This window comes from Sus scrofa, chromosome 6 (genome assembly GCF_000003025.6).
Source record: "Sus scrofa isolate TJ Tabasco breed Duroc chromosome 6, Sscrofa11.1, whole genome shotgun sequence".
Classification (NCBI taxonomy): domain Eukaryota; kingdom Metazoa; phylum Chordata; class Mammalia; order Artiodactyla; family Suidae; genus Sus; species Sus scrofa.
Window position 1 is genome coordinate 125334547 of NC_010448.4, and position 21502 is coordinate 125356048.

General features: G+C 37.2%; 1 long non-coding RNA gene across 1 annotated transcript; it reads left to right on the forward strand.

Annotated features, from left to right (window-relative positions):
- On the forward strand, positions 5162-19552 carry LOC110261442. Its single transcript, XR_002345522.1, has 3 exons — positions 5162-5300; positions 11807-11854; positions 18899-19552. It is a non-coding gene; the product is annotated as an uncharacterized LOC110261442 (long non-coding RNA).

Genomic DNA, 21502 nt, shown 5'->3' on the forward strand with positions numbered 1-21502 from the left:
TATTTCGGAGATCTACAATGGGAATTGAGAGAGTTTCATATGGCCACTCCTTGGGTATTTTGGAAGAGAGGCAATTTTAAAAGAAAGTATTTAGTGATGTGATGACCCAATTTAGTTTTTCCACAATCTGACCAAATGACCTACCTACACAGTCTACCTAAAAGTCTGAGATCTTAGACCATTTAGAGATATTTGAATAAATGTACTCCTTCTATTTATCTTCCCTTCAAGGTTGAGAACATTCTGTTATTTCTCAATTTTTAGATATTTTTCCATGGATAATGCCATTAACAAGACAGATCAGATCCCTTCAATGCAGATGGAGCTCACTGAAGACCATTGACTTTGCTATGGATGAATGTTGGTTAAAGTATTCAGACCAAAGTCTGCCTTTTTATTTTAATTCATTATGTAAATCCTGAAACACTTCCTCAGATATATTCAAACTTTTCTTTATGTTGTAATCTATATGATAATGTCAGGAAAATCTCATTGAACATTTTATCCTGATCTGTTCTTTGATGATTTACAAACTGATGTTACCTACTCTGCCAAAGGACACTTTTCAGCTATAGTCAAATACAGCCACTTTCAAGGTACTTGAATTATATGTCTCTATTACCTGTTAGCCAACAAGGAGTGTGTCTATATTTGTATACACTAGTCAGTAAAGCATGTAAACACAAAGAGTGTAATCATTCATCAATAATTTATTTGGCTAACTTTTGCATAACAGTAACATAAGAATACACTTTATTGTTAATGGAAAAGAGAGAAGCCTAAAGAGAATTACCATTTACTTCGTTCCAAGTGCTTTAGAAAAATTAGTTTATTTTTCCAGATCCTAGTTCTTTTTTTCTTTTCTTTTTGATGAGGAGACTGGGACTTAGTGACATTAAGTAACTTTCACCAAAGTCACATAGTTACATAATGTTAGAACTGAAATTCAAACCAGATCTGTGACCCTAGCACATGGCACTGGCTATAGTCCCCAACTAAAGGGCCCTCTTACCACTGCCATAGTTCAAACTCCCTAAACACACTTGAGAGCTATCACTGACATGGTAAAGATGCTGTAGTGATGAGTGATCTGCCGAAACCTCACCCTTCCAATTTTTTTTTTTCACATGAATTACACCCATCAGGAACACCTCATTTTAGGTAGACCCAAACCACCTCAGCTTCCAAGCAATTGTCAGGAGAGAAGAACCAGTCACAGGATGAGGTTTAATAACTTCTTCTTATCTATAGGCATAGCTTCTTAGGAGGAATTTATAGCTGTATTATTTTCTCCTCTGTTCCCTGGTTAAACAAGCACCCATTGTATATTTGCCTTTAATCCCATTTTATCACTCTCCCAATTTACTCCCTTTCCTCTCCTATTGCGGCCACACCAGGAAATTTAGCCTTTATAGCTGGAAAAAATATATCTCCCCAGCTCTTACTATTGCCCCCAAATAGAGCAGTGCTTAACACACAGTACATCAGAATCTTCAGGTAAAATCACCTCTTCCATCTGTACTGCCCGTCCCTAACCCTTCCCATTCTGATTGGTAGACCTGGGTTAGGTTACAGTTTTCTTCCAACATACCAAAAATTTGACAACCAAAATCCTAAGAGATTCTAGTTCTCACACCTCTAGACATAGATTGTGATCATGTTGTGATTGGAACAACTCTTGTAACCTTGACATGTTTATGCCTAATTATATTACTCAGTAAATGAAAAAAAAAATTCCTCCTGCACTGTTGGTGGGGATGTAAACTGGTACAGCCACTATGGAGAACAGTTTGGAGATACCTTAGAAATCAATACATAGAACTTCCATAGGACCCCACAATCCCACTCTTGGGCATCTATCCGGACAAAACTCTACTTAAAAGAGACACATGCACCCGCATGTTCATTGCAGCATTATTCACAATAGCCAGGACATGGAAACAACCCAAATGTCCATCAACAGATGATTGGATTCGGAAGATGTGGTGTATATACACAATGGAATACTACTCAGCCATAAAAAAGAATGACATAATGCCATTTGCAGCAACATGGATGGAACTAGAGAATCTCATCCTGAGTGAAATGAGCCAGAAAGACAAAGACAAATACCATATGGTATCACTTATAACTGGAATCTAATATCCAGCACAAATGAACATCTCCTCAGAAAAGAAAATCATGGACTTGGAGAAGAGACTTGTGGCTGCCTGATGGGAAGGGGGAGGGAGTGGGAGGGATCGGGAGCTTGGGCTTATCAGACACAACTTAGAATAGATTTACAAGGAGATCCTGCTGAATAGCATTGAGAACTTTGTCTGGATACTCATGTTGCAACAGAAGAAAGGGTGGGGGAAAAAATGTAATTGTAATGTATACATGTAAGGATAACCTGACCCCCTTGCTGTACAGTGGGAAAATAAAAAAAATTATAAAAAAAAAAATTCACTTCACCAAACTACCTCTCTTGTGGTTAGAGTCCATTTGTCTGGTTTACTGGTATAATTTGAAAGCTACTTATGTAGCACAGCACATAGTAAGTGCTCAATAAATATTTGATTAATTTGAATCAATGTTAGGAAGTGAAAGGATGAAGGGATAGATAGGTGACATGACTGTTGACTGAACTACCCTGTTCTTTCCTCCTGCCTGTGCAACACCTCCTCATTATTTTCCTCAAGATAATAATAACAATTCTAAATGACTCCTTAGAAGCAGGTCCTAGTTGTATCACATCAAACCAGTCTATTTCCCAGGACCTGATACAAAATATTTATAAATTATTTTGTTCAACCACGGTGAAGTATCAACGCTTTCTACAATTAATCTTTATCTTCAGGGAAATTGAATTCATGTGTAACACGACATATGTACTTAGGTAACAAACCTTCAACCACACACGTTCCTATCCTGGGTCTAATTGTTTTGTTTTGTTTTGTTTTCATTAGAATATCTCATCCATATTTACCTGGTTCAATTTTGTTAACTTTACAAAATGTGATGAGATTTTTAGCTTGAAGCAGTATGGTCACAGGCCAGAGTATATATTCATAGAAAATAACATTAGTAAAAATACAACTGATCTGGAGTTCCCTTCACAGCTCAGCGATTAACAAATCTTACTAGGATCCATGAGAATGCGGGTTCAATCCCTGGCCTCACTCAGTGGGTTAAGGATCTGGTGTTGCCATGAGCTGTGGTATAGATCACAGATGGGGCTTGGATCCTAAGTTGCTGTGGCTGTGATGTAGCCCAGCGGCTATGGTTACGATTGGACCCCTAGCTCAGGAACTTCCATATGCTGTGAGTGTGGCCCTAAAAAGCAAAAAAAAAAAAAAAAAAAAAAAAAGACTGATCTTTAAGATAAGTTGCAAATTAGATTTTCAATGACTTAAAAGTTTTCTTAAGATATGTGCCATGTGCCCTAAATTTTTTTGACACTTATAAAGGAGTTTATTCTATGCCTGAGCTCTTTTGTTATCTGACAACTAGAGAATATGAGGCAGAGAACACTTACTGCAAGGAAAATGTTCTTTTATAGCATCCTTTAGTATGCATTATAGCTCTAAAAGAAATGGAAGCCAAGATATCCAAATATATTAGGTTCCCAAAGTTATCACTCAACAGTATTTGACACAAGAAGAGACGATAGGTGAAGTTTGCACAGTCCTTGTTAAACCCTGGGTTTAATGATTTTTTTTTTTTTTTCAGGATGGTAGTATTAAAATGGGCTCGTTAAAAATATACTGCCATTCCAGCGGCATAAAAAATGCATACAATAAGTTCACACAATGCATAACGATAATGACTCAACAAAATAAATGGTGAAATGAAACCAGCACTGCTCATACTGGGTTTAAAATAACCTTTAGGCATTTGGGGATTTTTATTGGCAACAATTTGGTGGCAGTGTAAAAGAACAGTTTAAAAGCTAATAGGAAAAATCTGGCATTAATAATGTGGTAGATTACAGGGAGAACAATAGTGAGGTTACTGCAGAGAGCAATGTATCTAGATAATTAAACTTAAACCGTTTTGGTCCGACAGCAGTGTAAGATATGCCTGCTGGGAACATGAGAGGCCCCATATGCAAAGCTGACTCTGAAAATAAGAAGTTAGCTTCTCAGTTACACAAATAGGTTGAAATGGAGAGTTGAGCAATACAGAGAAGGAAGACAAATCAATGGGATTCACTAATTGGCCTCGCCCAGCTTTATTTTTCTTTAATTCTAAAGGCTATTATTATTATCATTTCAATCATTTGTGATGGCAGACACTATACCTCCCTCTTAATGTGTTTTGAGATTATGAACAAACAGTTTAAAGGTGTAAAAGACCTTGAAGATTCATACCAAAATGATATGTAGATAGAATTATCCATAGTTTAAAGTTTAAATCCTGGGCAGTTACTTCTTCAGATATCCATGAAGAGTCCTGTTGTACCTTTGTGTCTCAGTGTTTCAGTCTGCATGATAGTTAATCACCATGCAAATGTTAATCATGATCTTGTGATGCAGAGTGGTTAATTAATGAGTGATTAGGTCTTATAGTGAAATGATTTTGTTGGCAGTCTTGGATATGTGTTGCTTTGAAGTCCTCTGCTGTCTGAGATTGGTTCTAAGTAGTACAGATTTTAAAAATGAATTATAGTGTTTTATTAATGTCCACACCATAGCAGGAATGAACCTACATGATTGCATAAACATCAGCTCACATGATATCAGGGACATTTGGAGTTTGAGTACAGTTATAGTTTTGCAAAATGGCTACTAAAATTTCAAATAGAGAAATTTGAAAATAGGAATAAAAAATCTAGACCCCAGGGTTACTACACCTCCACTCAAGCACACATATCAGCAAACCTGGAACATTCCACACAGGAAGCAGAAAGAAGCTTTGACTCTGCTTCATTTTGACAAAAGATTCTAAATTCAAATCTGTGATGTTAACTTTCAATAACCTTATATATAAAGTTACCAGCAACAGAAAAGTGGTTTTTTTTTTTTTGTTTGTTTTGTTTTTTGTTTGTTTTTTTTTTTAATGTCCTGGGTGCTATTATCAAATAAACTAAGTTTAATTTGTATCCTGGAATTCACCCAAGGACCAAGAAATGTCAAAACAAAGGAGAAGGAGAAGAAAACAGGAGGAGGGAGAGGAAAAAAAGGGAGAAAAAAGAACTCGTCCCAGTTTCATCTGTGCTCCTGCCCTTTACAATCACAGACTGGGCACTGTGATGCCCTTTAAATTCAATTCAATGAGCTTAGGTGCTCAACACAAAGGACCCAAGACAGCAACCGAATGTAAGTATCACTTCTTGATACCCTCTTCCCTCTTTTATGAGTGTCTTCTGCCTTTGCTTCCTTAAAGCAAGAGATTATCTGAAGGAGTTGGGGTGGGGTCAACTGCTAGATGGGAAAGAAGAAAAAAACTAGCCTGACTGCAGCTTAGCTTTGTGAATTCAAGAAGTGTGTGTTTGAAAAATGAAGGTGCATAAGTTAGCGTAGCTCCAGGGCACCGACTCCCCTAGTGTTAGCATAGCTGACACACTGACAGTTTATATGGAATTTATGTGCCTATTTCCTCTGCTTTTTATGGGAAAACATGTTGTTACCTTACAGCTGCCCACATCACATGCTGCCAATCCGCCTCTGAGCCATAGAGCACCTTTCTCAAGGAAACACACATTCATCAAGGGCTTATGTATTTTTTATAATGTTGTAAAGGGAAAATAATAAAATATGGGTTATTGTGTACACCATTCTATGGTTTAATTTTTTTTATTTTGCTGGTTTAATTGACTCTGACCATTTTTATTGCCCTTTTCCCCACCTCATCTTGCCATTTTAATTGTTTATGTTTGTGTACAATTGGATCACATCTGGAAAAGGACAGGAGCTATAACCACAACTTAAAAGCCAATTCTAGAGCTTTAAAAAGTAAATAAAGCATTTAAGCTGCCACATCAGTGGGAAGATATATGCAGATGTAAACAGAGGGAAATATATGTTTTTAAGTAAAATGCTTAAAAATAATTTCTTCTTTTCAATCACCTACGGGAGTCCTGGATCCTGTGTGCTCTCTGACTAGGGGAAGGGAAGTATGGCAGGGACCCATACTGCCTCTTTTCTTGGACTCTGAGGGGCTCTGCATGGACCAGAGCACACACCTTCATCTGAGCCCACCTCAGATGCCCTCTTGCCACATTCCTGAGGCCTGCTATCTCTACCCTGATACCCTCACTGTGGCATTGTAGCATTTCTTCCAGGAAACATTACATTTTCTCTTTTACCAACTATTTCTATTCTTTTGATGAGATGCTGGAAGGAAAAAAAAAAAACAATTTATACCAATTTACATTTCCTAGAGTTACATACCCTTCTAAATATGAGCTTATTATTATGACTCAGTCTTCAATTGGGAAGTGAAGAATGTAATACAATGAGAGAGAAAATGAGACAGATTTGTTTTGTGTTTTCTTTTTGGCTGCCCTGCAAGCATATGGCCAGGGATAAGATTTGAGCCTCAGTTGTGACCTGAGCCACAGTTTTGATCTGTGTCAGCACTGGACCCTTAAACCACTGTGCCAGCTGGGGATCGAACCTGCATCCCAGAGATGCAGAGACACTGCCAATCCCATTGTGCCACAGCAGAAACCCCAGCTTACAGATTTGTTAACACAAAACATTGGAAGTGACTTCTTTGCAATATACAATATGGGTTCTTCACCTTTCCAAATAAGTATAAATGTGATTCAGCATTCACCTTATCGAGTTTCCTCAAGCTTGTCTTTACAAGCTTCTTGGGCCACCTCTGTTTATGGCATAGTACTAGGCAAGAAAATGTAAGGGGGATTTTTCACTTAAAGGAAAAAATAAGGCACGCAAATTTAATCATCTAATAGATTTGTTGGACCATGAATGATGTAAAAAATTCTCTCATTTCTCCATTCTGTGTGTGTGTGTGTATGTGTGTGTGTGTGTATGTGGTGTGTGTGTGTGTGTGTGTGTGTGTGTGTGTGTGTGTGTGTAGGTAGGTTTTGGACACCTCTGCTTGATAATATTGCCTAAGTGAGGGTCCACAGATTTTAAAATTGGCTAATTTGTCGGTTTCATGGAGACTTCAGCTCTAAAAATGTGTACTTCTCCACCAGGCTATCTTTTGAAAAAAATATTGTATAAGTGTATACAAAAAGTTATAATCTAAGATACTGGCACAGGGTACTCACCAGGATACTCAGAGATACTCACCTTGCAGGGGTGAGAGGCACATGATCAGCGCTTCCTGCAATCTACAAGTGATATTCCCTTTTTTCGAAGGGTGTCAGTGAATTATGAAAAAATCAATGATGTTTTCTAGTGTTTGGTTTTTTTTTTTTTTGTAACACTCTATCCCTTGTAATGACACATTAGCTTCCTTTAGTGCTCTATATCAAAACCAAGACAAAGCTAAACTATTTAACATGTACAAAAGATATATAACAGCAAATGGTAAGTAAACACAGATATTTTCATGAATTAAGTTGTTCCTTTTACAAGATATGGTTTATTCACCTTTGTGTCCATCCCTTTTTGGGGTTGGCGCCCTTTCTAAATCCTAATGTGTCTCCACATGGGAGAGGCTCTCATTATTCCTGTCTATGAGGACTCCTCAAAGTTAAGGTCAAGAAAACTCAAGAACTCCAGGTCACTTTGTGTCAAATGTGTGAGATCCCATCATTTGGAAGAGAAATTCAACTTGTTCTATGGAGCTCTGGTGTGTGAAATTATGACCAGTGAAAGTGACATGGTGATATAGGTCAGCCAAGGATGAAGAAGAGCTCTCTAAATAGCAGCTGTGGGTTACATGGAATGAAATGCTTTAGGATACTGGGAGTAAGAAGTAGAGCTTGAAAGACTGACCAGCAAGGACATAGCATGCTCACATGTAAAGGCCGAAGTAGTTCAAAAGTTGCATGGGTCAACCACTCCCTCTTTATCTAAAGGTCAATGAATCTTCCATCATTTCAGTTTAATGTCAAGATTCTCTCTCTCTTTTTCCCTCTCCTTCTCTCTCTTTTTTCACCACACTCATGGCACCCTGAGCCAGAGATCAAAACTGGGCCACAGCAGCAACCCAAGGCACTGCAGTGACAATGCTGGATCCTTAATCCTTTGGGCCACAAGGAAACTCCAATGTCAAGATTCTTAAAGACATTAGTTCCAAAGGAAGGATCTTCACATTAATGTAATTCTTCCTGTTGTTAGGTATCCAGTAAAGACAGCATTTGCCAAACTCTAGGTCTGAATGAATGTGGAATGTGGAAATGAATGTCAAATGTAGGATGATATTCTAGGAGGACTCAACTGTCTTTCCTGCAGCACATGTATCTCTGTGATATCAGAGACAGAAGAGGTATTTTTTCCCCTTCTGAAATTATTTAGATAAGATTTGGGATACATTCTCAGTTTGCTTGTGTATAGTATTGGTTTGAGGTTTCATGTATGCTTATACCATTTATAAAAAAGGTTTGTATGTCCCATCTCATGGCATTATTTCTGAGGGATAAAAATGTATTCTGCATTTTTCTTGCCCTACAGTTGTTCCTCCAGACTAGGAATCTATATAAGAAGAAATATGACAAATGTAATCTTCTCTCATGTCAACATGCATTTATTTAAAGTGAAAAGCCAAAGAAATCATAAAGTCTATGTACCAAAAGTTGTATAATCAGTGCCACCTGACACTGACAACAGACAGAATAGGAAACAACTTCAACTTCCTATATCAAGGAGTGTTATAAACAAAGAGAAAACAGTCTATGCTGTGTGTGTGTACTTTCAGTGAAGTAAGGCATTTGATAAACAACTCATTTTGCTACAATTTTTCTATATTTCCTAAATGTAGTCTAAAGATAAAGACAATAAAAATGTATAAAGGCTGATCTGAAATGAATCTAGGAAGTCTTCCATCTAATGTCCTCATTTTACTAATACAAGCTTGAAGCCCAGGGAAGGTGAAACAGCTGGTGTGGCGAGACATGTTTTTCCAATCTTCTTGCTTGATTATCCACCCATAGCCCCTCCTCATGTGATCTCCTCAAAAGAGTAAAATAAAAGTAGTGTGGTTTCTTGAGGTGGGGCTCTTGGTCCTAGAGACCTTGAGTCCCCCGGGTTCCCACCTTTACTATCTCTGTGTTTTGTTTTGTGTTGGTATTTTGTTTTGTGTTGGCTCTTTCCTTAAGTTCCACAGCACCCACTCTTCAGCCCCATCCTGCTGAGCTGGTCTCGGCAAGCTGGTCCACAATTGCACAGTTTGTTGATGGTGGAACCAGAGCTTGGCAGTGATCCACTGATCTTTCTCCCATAACAGCCCTTAGGCAAAACACTAATGGGTTTCCCAGTGGCTGAAGTAGATTGGTGGTTTAATCAAAGATCACTATTGAAGTTAATTTTGTACATTTACTATAGTGAATTTTGAGTTTTACGACACTGAGGGTCACACCTAGAACGATCCTATTCACAGGTATCCTAGTAATCCACTGCTATGAATCTTTCATAAAAAGATTACTTGTAGAACAAAAACTGCTAATAGTTACTGAGCACTTGCTCTGCCAGTTTCTAAGTGCTTTCAGATATTAACCTTATGTGATCCTTCATATGAAAAAAGATATTATTAACATAATGATTTCAGTTTACCAAATGAGAAAACTGAGGCTCAAGTTACCTTTCCTGTTAGTAAGGACAGAAGTAGAATTACAGTCTGAGCAATATGGTTCCAGGTATGCTTTCTTAACCATTTGGATGCAGAATTGGTGTACCAGAGACACTTCACATATGTAAAGTACAAATGTGTTAACATAAGAAAACTTTTATATAGGAGTTTCCATTGTGGCTCAGTGGAAATGAATCTGACTAGTATCCATGAGGACGCAGGATCAATCCTTGGCCTCGGTCAGTCGGTTAAGGATTCGGTGTTGCCATTGCCACGTGGTGTAGGTTGCAATTGTGGCTTGGATCTGGCGTTGCTGTAGCTATGGTGTAGGCCAGCAGCTACAGCTCCAATTCAGTCCCTAGACTCAGAAACTCTATATTCTACACATGCAGCCCTAAAAAGACACAAAGTATTATTTCAACTTATTACCTGTACATAATTCATTTTTATAATTGATCCTTTAGAAAATATACCTCTAAAAGAAAGGCACTAAAGACAGGTAAGTTTTTAAATGTGCTTAGTAGTAGCACCAGAAAAATTTACACCCTATTTAGGTATAGTCATCCCTCACTAGTGCGTGAGATTGGTTCTAGGCCCCTTTGCAGATTCCAAAATCCAAGGATACTCAAGCCCCTTATATAAAATGACTTAGTATTTGCTTCTAACCTACAAACACACACACACACACATTTCTCCTATAAATTTTAAGTTATCTCTAGATTCATATGATATTTTAAATAATGTAAATGTTATATAAGTAGTTATAAATGCAATGTAAAGGCTACCTAAATATTTGCTGGTGTAAAGTAAATCCAAGTTTCACTTTTTAGAGGTTTCTAGAATGGTTTTAATATTTTCAATTCATGATTAGTTGAATCCATGGATGCAGAACTTACAGATATGGAGGCCAACTGTGTATTGAATATGTAAAATAATATACCTCACAATATATATGCATTCATTTTCTACATTACGATTTATACTCCCATATGCAGGTGTTTAGCTCTTAGAACTGAAGTTATAGCACGTGTTCACACTTTATTCTTAATTAACTGAAATTGAAACTTCCTGTCTCTTCAGCCTATTCTTTAAATTAAATTTCCTCTGCCTTCACTGAGGTCCTTAGTCTCTCACAGCTCTGGATTAGTTCATTATATTGTATATTGTTCGATTAATTCCTCTTGCAAATACTACCTCTTTTTTTTGGCCAATCCCTCTTATTCCATTTTAATCAAGCTAGCTCAAATGTTTTCCTTAAGTTTCCCCTTTCTAAAGCATAATTTTTTTATCACAGCATTCAAACTCATCCATAGTCTAATCTCTACCTTCCTTTTCAGTCCACAACTCCTTTGGCAAATCTTGTCAAATGGATCCACTAGCCATTCTCAAAATACGTTCAGGATATTATTTGAATCTCTGCCCATAGCACTTTCTCTACTTAGGGTCCCTCAACTTCAAAAGCCCACCTCTTCTCAATGCTTCACTCAACTGCTATTTCCTTCTGGAAGGTTTTCTATTGTCACAATCAGAAAAATGCTTTCTGGTGAATTCTGAAGGTCCTTTAATGATGTAACATTGATTGCATTCTGCCTTGAATCATGGTTATTTGTACGTAAGATAGGAAGATGCAATTGTGACTCAGTGCCTGTCTTTAAATTCCCTTGATTGCTGAACATGCACTTCTTAGCTTCAAACACATTTTTTTTTTATTCCAACCCTTTCTCTTTAACTGTGCATGGAATTAGTAGACTCTAGACACAGATGCTCTAAATGAAATTTTGTTAAATGAAGAGAAAATTGGTTCATGATCTGTCCACTTGCTAGCTTCCTGACCTCATCTACTTCTAGTCACTCACATACTCACCATGGCCCTCTTCGTTCCTCATCAATCTTTCAAGAATCTCCCTGATCCTGCCCTTTTTAAAATCCATTTATCTGATATTTTACTCATGTATTTATGGTATGTCTCTCCAACTGAAAATAAAACCCATGGGAACATGGAGTTTGTGTTACTTTGGGGTGTATAGATAGCATCTAATAAGAGATTAATAAATATCTATTGAGTTAATACAGGAGTGGGTTGTTTAGTCATTAAATTTGTATTTTTTTTACATAGGATATGAATTGCAGAGAGCACAGAAAACATTACCATCTCCAAATCAAGGTAATTTTAAATAAAAACTGTAGAACAAAGCCATGCACTTTAGATGTGTTCACTTTAATTGTTAGTACATGCAGATAAAGGAGTTTGGTTCAAGGGGCTTAAATTCAAGTTTGAGCCATTCTCTGGATCCCAACTGCCAATTTGGAGGGAATTCTAAGGACAGAAGAACATGTTGAATTGCACCATGAGTGTGCATTCAGCTGCACAAAAACTGTGGGAAACTCTACAGGTCAAGTGAGCCAGATTTTCAACAGATAAATTATAAAGACAAGAAAGGGATGGAGGGAGAACTTGTAGCCCAAGCAAGACTAAACTAGACTAATCTGGAGATGCACATACCTACATGACTTTATGGTTTTATTAAAGTAATTACTCAGAAAATCATGAAAGATGTCACTTTTGGAGATGGGGAGAGAGGGGCTGAATTGAGATTCAGCCCATAGAGAAGCTTCTGGGCTAAATGGCAAAATATCATTTCTTAACCATGTGGTGGGTAAGGAGTATTGCCGTATAGTAAGTCAGTCATGTATTTTGTTTGTATGTAAGTTGCTGAATCTGTTTTATTTTACAATAAATTCAGGAATCCAAAGACTTGGCTCCAAAATAGAGGGTTTATTCTTTACAAATTTCAATGCACATGGCTGCATCATCTACTCAGAGTGGTCTGCCTGGTGCCTTTGTCTTGAATCCACACCCTCCTCACTCTTGAATGTCCTGAATGATAGATTTGGTGAATGCTGGAACTTACTCCAACTGCCTCATCACTACCACCATCTTCCTTTCCCTTTCACGTTGTCTCATCCATTGAAATTAAGAATTAGTCTGTGTGCTCAGTGCCTGTTATTTGCTTCACTTGCTGGTCAGGAAGTCTTAAGAAAACCACTTTCTAATTTCCTCCTTAGAAAAGGAGAAAGAGAGAGACAGAGAGAAAATGAATGGAAAGAAGGAAAGAAGTAAGGAATGGAGAGAATAAAGAAGAAAAGGAGAAAAAAAAAAAGGAGAGAGGGTGAGGAGGGAGATGGATAAGAGGAAAAATAATTCCATATCTATGTATTGTGTCTTTGTCCAGAGCCCTATCTTGAGTGAAAGGGAGAGTGAGTGGGGTCTTAATGAAATCTTTGTTTATTCATTTATTTTCCCAAAGCAGGAAACTTTGGTCTTCAAACAGCGTCAAGGATAATTAAAGCAATGATGAAATGTATTGATTTATTCCAAATTTTCTCACAGGAGTGATTAATTGCATTTTGGACTTTGAGAAATTCCAAAGGAGATTGCAGGAGAAGAGAATCTTGATTTGGGGCTGTGCTTAGCTTTTTTTCTACATTCTTACTGTTATTAAAATTAAAGCTCTGTATGCACAAAGACAGGAATGTGTGCAGTGCTGAATAAGGTTTAAAGAATTACCCTACCATGTCACTGCACATCAGCAGACGTTTTACAATGTGTTGGAGACACTCAGTCAATAATTTAGAAGAAAACTATCAATATGTGGACACTACATAAGCCCACAGCCAGAGTATTTTATAAATGTGATGTGATTGAAGGGATTTCTTTTTCTTCTTCTCTTTCTCAATTCTGCAATGATGTAATTTACTTTAACATGACCAAAATCTCAACTTTCTGCTAGTACCCTACCAGCTGGGACATGGAGTAGTTATTCCAAAGCAAGAGTATTCAGTGAAGGGAACAAACCAAATAGAGGGAAATAATGGGCTTTTCTGTCCATGGAAATGTGGCCCTTGTCATTCCTGTAGCTCTTTTCTCTGACCTAAAGTGAGTTTTAGGTCATACTACCCTAACAGGCAGACTTTATGTGGCTAAGCTAAAATCCTTCTCTATATCGTAATAATAGTAACTAATATTGATCAACTACTCTAATAATGTTAGACACTGAGCTGAGGCCTCAGATTTAATGGTCTCAACAATCCTATACAGGAGACCCTGCTACAACTACCACATGCAGATGAAGGCACATAGGCTTAGAGGGCCCAGGAGGTTGGCCACAGCCAACAGAGGAGCTGGAGTTCTCAACCCAGCAGAGCTCTCCAAAGCTCCTGCTCTCAAAGCAAAGTGGCTTGCTATCTGTGGTCCTGCCAAAATTGCAAAGTATTCTTCAAGTCACCAGATATCATATAGGGGGAATCCTAACATGTTAGCCATTGAGATGATAATGAAGGGGAAATTCCACAGTATCCAGAATCAGAAACGTGGAGCCAAGTTCAGGCATACAGGTTTCCTGACTCTGATCTTGAACAAGTTTCTTATGATGTCTGGGTCTCAGTTTCCTCATCTATAAAATGGACACTTACCTCATATAGTTGGGGTGAGAAAGTGAAATAGTATATGTGAAAGTTTATCATTCACTCTGGTGGGTCATTGGAATACGCATTGCCTATGAGGAGGACACAGGCTGAGTAATATTAAGTGGCTAGCCCAGAATCAGAGATGATTAAGTTAATGAAGGCTTGAACAAAGAATACAAGTTTATTCACACACATTTGTAAACTTCCATTCAAAAGGAATGCAAAAATTAAGTTGAATTAATACCTCTTAGTCTGAAGACTTTTACAGGTAATTTGTTAGTATTGTGCTCAGAAACTTGTGATTACTTAATAAACGTTAGATTATAGTTAGTAATATTACTTTCAGTTTTCTTGGGGAGAAAACATTAGATGAGAAATAAGAAAATATTATTTAAAATAATATATAATAGTAATAACTTCAGGCAAAGTTAAGGGATTATATTCAGTATTATGTTCAAATGTAATAGGTCTTAACTCATCATCAACTCTGCATCCAGGCTTGTTGGACCATAATGCTATCAGGAAAGAAAATAATTGATCCTTTCTCTAAAAGGGTTTTCTGGGCCAGCCCAATTTTTAATCTGTGTATGTCTCATAACCACAATCTATTGATAATATAGATATACAATACCTTTTCTTATCTCCACCAGCCAATGCTGGCTTAAAAGTCTTTGAAGGAAATTCAAGTATTTTCGTCTGTTGACATAATCATGATTGTGTTTCCCTTTATACTCTGTTTCAAACTCTGGGAGAGGGGTTAGTCCAATAAGTCTTCAGTTTATACCAAAACTAACCACTCTTTCAACTGATATTTAAGCCAAAGGCCATTTCTAGGAATAAGCAACATGAATCCTTTCACAGACACACTCACACTACACCAGCCCCAGTTAGCATCATTTTTGTGCTGGTGAAACCAGGTCAAATAAACAACAAAAGTGGATGCTGGTGAAACCTGGTCAAATAAATGACAAAAGTAGAAGATGGGCAAGACATCAGCAACTAGTGTAGCAACTGGGATAAAGGCTCTTCACATTATTTTACTCCAAGATGCTGGCATGGGCAAGGTGTAGAACAATGATGTGTCATTAGTCCTCTTTCAGTTTTTGCCACCTCCTCGTGAAGTTCCCTATAGTGCCTTGAGCATCCTCATCTCCGGATCCTCATGTGGATTCCTAACCACATGAGTTGAGTTGAGCCACAGAGTTGAGTTGTGCCCTGGCAACTCCCCTCTCTGGGCTGCCAGAGTTGCACCTGAGCTCCAAACAGCTGTTGAACTTGTGAATCAGGTACACTTGAGTCTCAATCGATTGGCCTGAGGGGCAAGAAACCTGTTCCCTTTCCGCTGGCAAGGAACAAAAGCCTCTATCAGGTTCAGGGTTCCTCTGGAGTCTGGAGATGGCCACACAGCTGGGGGAAGCCAGTGATAGCCCCTCCTTGGAGCTAGGTGCTTTTCCCACTTGTTTTCTTTTTTAATTTGTCGACCTAAGCTGTCTGACTTTTGAAAAGGACATAAGAAGTCTGAGCCCAGGGAGCTTCTCTCCAGTAGTGCCTGCCAGGAACTGAAAGGGCCAATTAGCAGGGTCCCCTATGTAGGCTCTCTCTTCCTCTAGCTGACTTGCTGGGACTCATAAATTAGCCATGCTGAGGCAGACGCGAGACCCTGGCACCTGCTCACAGCTCTTCAGACACCACAAACCCAACACGAGCTTGCTTCTGAGATGGCTTGCGGGACTTGAGCTAAACTAGCCTCAGTTGGAAATCAGTGGTTAACTAGGTCATAGGCGGCTGATGAAAACTCTGAAGGGAGTGAGCCTGCTAGGGACTGGCTTTCTTTGGAGAAAAAAGTTTGTTCTTTAAGACAAGGAAGAGGGTTTGGAAGAAGCTAGAAAAATTTGACAATCTAGCCCAAATTTTCCTCCCTGTCTATATTTCTCTCTTGACCCCATGAACTGCCTACTTCAGCCACAGGGGACAGACTGTATTTCTGTCTTTTCTATCTCTTTCATGCTCTGCCCATTCCCTCATTGCCTTTCTTACTCTCTGCCTCATCTTTGCAGACATGGCTGAAACACCATGTCCTCCAAGAAAATTTTCTGGGTCTCCAACTTCAAAATAACCCCTTCTACCTCCTTTAGTTTGTTATGTTACCCTGCTACAGACCTGTTCTGTCTAGAACGGTTGCCACTATCACATGTGGCTATCGAGCACTTGTGTCATGGCTTGTTCAAATCAAGATGTTCCACAAGTGCAGAATTCATACTTAAGACTTAATGCTAAAAAATGTAAACTATCCTGGAGTTCCTATTGTGGCTCAGTGGGTTAAGAACCTGATGTAGTCTCTGTGAGGATGAAGGTTAGATCCTTTGCCTCGCTCAGTGGATTAAGGATCTGGTGTTGCCGCAATCTGCGGCATGGTTCACAGATGTGGCTCCAATCTTGTGTTGCTGTGGTTGTGGTGTGAGCCTGCACTTCTGATTCAAACCTTAGCCCAGGAAATTCCATATGCCATAGGTGTGGCTATAAAAATTTTAAAAAAAGTAAAATATCCCATTAATCAGTGTGTGTGTGTGTATACATATATATATATCATAATAAAATGAAATTTTTGATGAGTTTTGAAAAATTGGGTTAATTGAAATGTTAGGATTAACTTCACTTGTTTCTTTTTACGTTTTTGATGTGACTACTAGAAAATTATACATGTGGTTTAAATTATGCTTCTATTGGACAGCACTTCCATAGATTATCTGACATTTCATATTGAATTATCTTGTCTTTCTATTAAGGTGTCAGCCTCTTTGTAGGTTGCAAACTTCAGTAGAGAAGAAAGCAGGCCTTCGTATTCTTTTCATTTGTTTGTTTTGTTTTGCTTGGTTTGATTTATTTTTATTTACTACTGAAGTATCATTTTTATAACATATCAAATTTTGTGTTATATTTCTAATAGATAAGAAAGGATTTTACCTGTTCTAGAACTACTATAAAGACAAGGTAGAGCTCTTTAGTTCTTTCCGAAAAATACAGGCTCATTCTGGACTGTGGAAAAGAGGATTTAAGAACTCTAGACTCAACCAGGTGGATTTAAATTTGTAAAAAGCCAAATGTGACAACTAAGGCCCTCTGTGCCCCTACCTCTTTCACCCTTGTGCTAAGCAAACTAAAACCTTGCTCATATAATTTCAAGGATCTGTGATGGCTCCTTATTGACTATTACCATTGTTTCTCAACTGTGCTTTCAATGATATTAGATGCTCCTTGTAGATAACAGGGTGGAAGCAAGGAGAGAGAAATGACTTTTCCTATATGAGAGACAAGGCAAAAATCTGTCTGCGGATAACAGATGGATACGTTTTGTGGGAGAATGACACAAGGACAATTCCTGTATGTTTACCAGAAGTTTAGCAAAACAAAGAAACAAATGTTTTTAAATGTAGAAAAGAGCATGTACACTTTTTAAAATGTAAAAAACATGCGTAAATACTAAATATAAAAAACATAAATGATACATACATGCAATGATTTTTTAAAGAAAGACTTTACTTTTTAAAATTCTAATGTATTGTGTGTTATTGGTATATTACAAACATTTTTCCATGTCGTATAATATTCTTTGCAAATAAATTATTAAAGATTGTTCATTCTTGGAATGCACCACATTTTTGTTGTCAAATTTTAGTTTTGTTTGCTTCTTTTCTCAGTTTTGCTCTTGTTATAAATAATATCACAGGCATGTGCATATTTTAAACAAATTTTGGTTATATCATAGTATTTTCCTAGAACAAGTTCTATAACCAGAATTATTAGAATAAAGGGAATGTATATTTTGAAAGCTTTTGATACATGTAAGCTATGGGTAAATATACAGACTTGTATTTTAGTTAAAAGCAAAAACCTACCTTTTTCTTCTCTTTTACGGCTAGTCCAGAAGTTGGATGCCACATAGTTCCTTTCACATTTCAGGGATAGGTCATGAAACCATCTTCCTCTGCTATAAATTGATAATGACTTTGGATCTGGGTTCTAAGAAACAGTGAAAAATATGGTGAAAGAATAAGAAGAGAAAGGGTTTAAGGATAAGGCCTAAAGATGCAACTGCTGTTGAGAGAAGAGAGAACTATCAAATAGAAACCAAATCTAGACTTGGTAGAGAGACCTTCTTTGAAAGGATTATCACAAAGTGGGGAAAGGGTCTATCAAATAAAGAAAAGGGGATCATTGCCATATGGAAAATTGTCTGACCATAAGATCTGCAAATATCTATATGGTGAGGCCAAAAGAATGTTTCATTTATAGGGAAGAGTAAACAGGGCTAAAAAGAACAGAGTATTGAGAGTGGGATAATGGTTTAGTGTGATGAGACAGCAGATCAGAGGATGTTTTGCCTGGAAGCTGGTCTATTCTCAGGAGGAGAAGATAAGTTTGGTATGTATTCTGGCTCTGATTGAGGGTGGGCTGAAGTTCAGGTATCGGAGGAAGGGAGTCTCCTAACAGAAGTTTGCTTGACAAATGCTTTATTCCAATTGAGTGGTGTGGACAAAACAGTTCAGCTAATCATTTATGGAGTAAAGAATGGGAATTTGGCGGTGTGTATCTGTTCTTATCATATATGAACAAAGGGGGCAGGCAGGCTGGCATCCCAGAGTTATACTGTGTGTGTCATAAGAGGAAGAGTGGTTTTGTGCGGTAAACTATTTCTAGAATAAAAAGAACAGGGGAATTTTTAACCTTTGTTGTTTTTCAGGAGCATTGACCCAAATAAAATTCAACTTTGTCAGAAGAAAGGATTTTCCTAATCAAAATGGTCAGAGAAGTGTGGAAGAAGGAAGTTGGGGAAGAGTTTCCAAGGGAAAACGGATGCTGAACACCATCAGCCCTAATATGAGTGAGGGCCCACAGGATCCATAGTGTGAGATTTGAAAAATAAATATGTGCGTTTCTCTATTACCAATTTGTCTTATTGATAATGGTTATTAAAACTTATTTAAAAATTGGCCAAACCTATTTTGTAAAAGAAATATTATGAAGAAAGGCCTTCCTCCTCAGATATCAAAAGATATTAAAAATGCAATATCTTGAAAAATGTGGTTCTGTGACGGAATGTATATCTTAACAGCAGAAAGAGGAGTGAATTAAGAAACTGCCTCAGGAATTCAAGAAAATTCAGTTGATGAAAAAGTTAGCATTTCAAATAGAAGAAGAAATGATGGATTATTCAATAAATGATATTGAAGGAGATAATTATACATTTGGAAAGAAAAAATTAAGTCTAGGCTCTGTTGCAGGAACATATATTCTAATGGGAAAAGATAAACTGATAAATTAGATAGTTTCAGGCATTTCAAAGAAAATAAAGAAAAAAAATTTTTAAAAACTTTAGGATCTCTGTTGCTTTATTGGTTTTCTCTCTAGAGGATCTGTCCATTGATGTGAGGGGGGTATTAAAGTCTCCTACTATGATTGTATTCTCATCAATATTTCCCTTTATGTCTGTTAATAATTGTATGTATCTGGGTGCTCCTAAAAACTTTTTAAAGAGAAATATCTAGGATTGGTCTTGTAAAATTTTGGGAAGCTCATTTAGGCAAGGGGCTTAGCAAGTGTAAAGGCCCTGGGGTGTAAATGGGTACAGCAGGCTAGACTACTGAGTGAACATCAGTATCACTGAAGCTTAGGAGAAAAATAAAGAGAAAGATAGTTCAAATCAAATTAAAACAAGAGGAGTCTTTTTTAAGCCAGCTTGGCAAACTTTATTTAATAGCTACCTGGTGTGATGAACATGTGAGCAAACAATCTCTGTTAGACATTCTTAGCTAGAGTGTAGATGGATAAAATCTCTTTGGAGAGCAATGGTGTCCATCAAAATATGGAAATACAATTCTTTACCCAGTTGTATGTCTTCCTAACATTTATCTGATAAAAAAAATCACACAAATAAGCAAATGAATATCTGTTGCAGCACCTGTCAAAGTATAAAAAAGAAATATACATGTCATGGGATAAACTATACAACAAAAATAAGGCAATTCTACAAATAATCAGAAAGATCTACCAGTGTCTGGCTAAAAATCTTCCCATAATCCATGTATTATTATTGTTGTCATTTGCCATTATTCAAATTTGTTTTTCACAATGTATTTTTAAGTGAGAAAATGGCAATCACTGCATAGTATTATCAATTGTTAATCAAAATGTAATTTATTTTCATGTTATGTATAAATATATATGCAATGCTGTGTATTTGGACATGAATTTAAAGGCAGGGGAGCTTGGGAATCTAACATCAACATGTGCTATAATAAATATATTTTCTTTTCCATTTCTCAAACATTATTCCTAAGACTTTTATGTTGTACAGATTCTTCATGATCCCCAAGTCCTTAAATGAGTCCCTGGTGTTTGCCCATATTTGCAAAGAGCAGTGGTTTCTTAATTCCATGGCTGGACACTCATGGCTATCAGAATCCATGTCTCAGGTTCAAGGTGAAGTGTTTGCAGATATTCATTCTGTTTGTCAGTTCATCTTCCACCACCTAGAGGTATGTGAGAAAAGGGTAAAGCCATGGGTAAGAAAGCTCCACTGTGTTCCTTCTTCTCCCAAGAATCAGTTTTCCACACAATGGAATACTACTCAGCCATAAAAAAGAATGACATAATGCCATTTACAGTAACATGGATGGAACTAGAGAATCTCATACTGAGTGAAATGAGCCAGAAAGACAAAGACAAATACCATATGATATCACTTATAACTGGAATTTAATATCCAGTACAAATGAACATCTACACAGAAAAGAAAATCATGGACTTGTAAAATAGACTTGTGGCTGCCTGATGGGAGAGGGAGGGAGTGGGACGGATTGGGAGCTTGGAGTTATCAGATACAACTTAGTATGGATTTACAAGGAGATCCTGCTGAGTAGCATTGAGAACTATGTCTAGATACTCATGTTGCAACAGAACAAAGGGTGGGGAAAAAAAATGTGTACATGTAAGGATAACTTGATCCCCTTGCTGTACAGTGGGAAAAAAATAAAAAATAAAAAAAGAATCAGTTTTCCCTTAACTGGGTTTCATTATAGCAGTTCTCAGATTGTATTATTATTATAAAAAAATGACTTTAGGGAAAAATCAAAGCATCCTATATTTTATAGTTTCATGATTAGTACATTTTCCCTCTTGCACTGGATTTCTCTATCCCCCTCTTTAGTGAATAAAATATATTTCTGAAATTCTAGAAAAGAGAATTTTCTCTAAATCTGTATCTAAAGTAGTTGTTCTTTCATGAAGAGTAAAAGCAGAACATTATCACATACATTTTAGATTAGCTTTTGGATAATGGAATAAA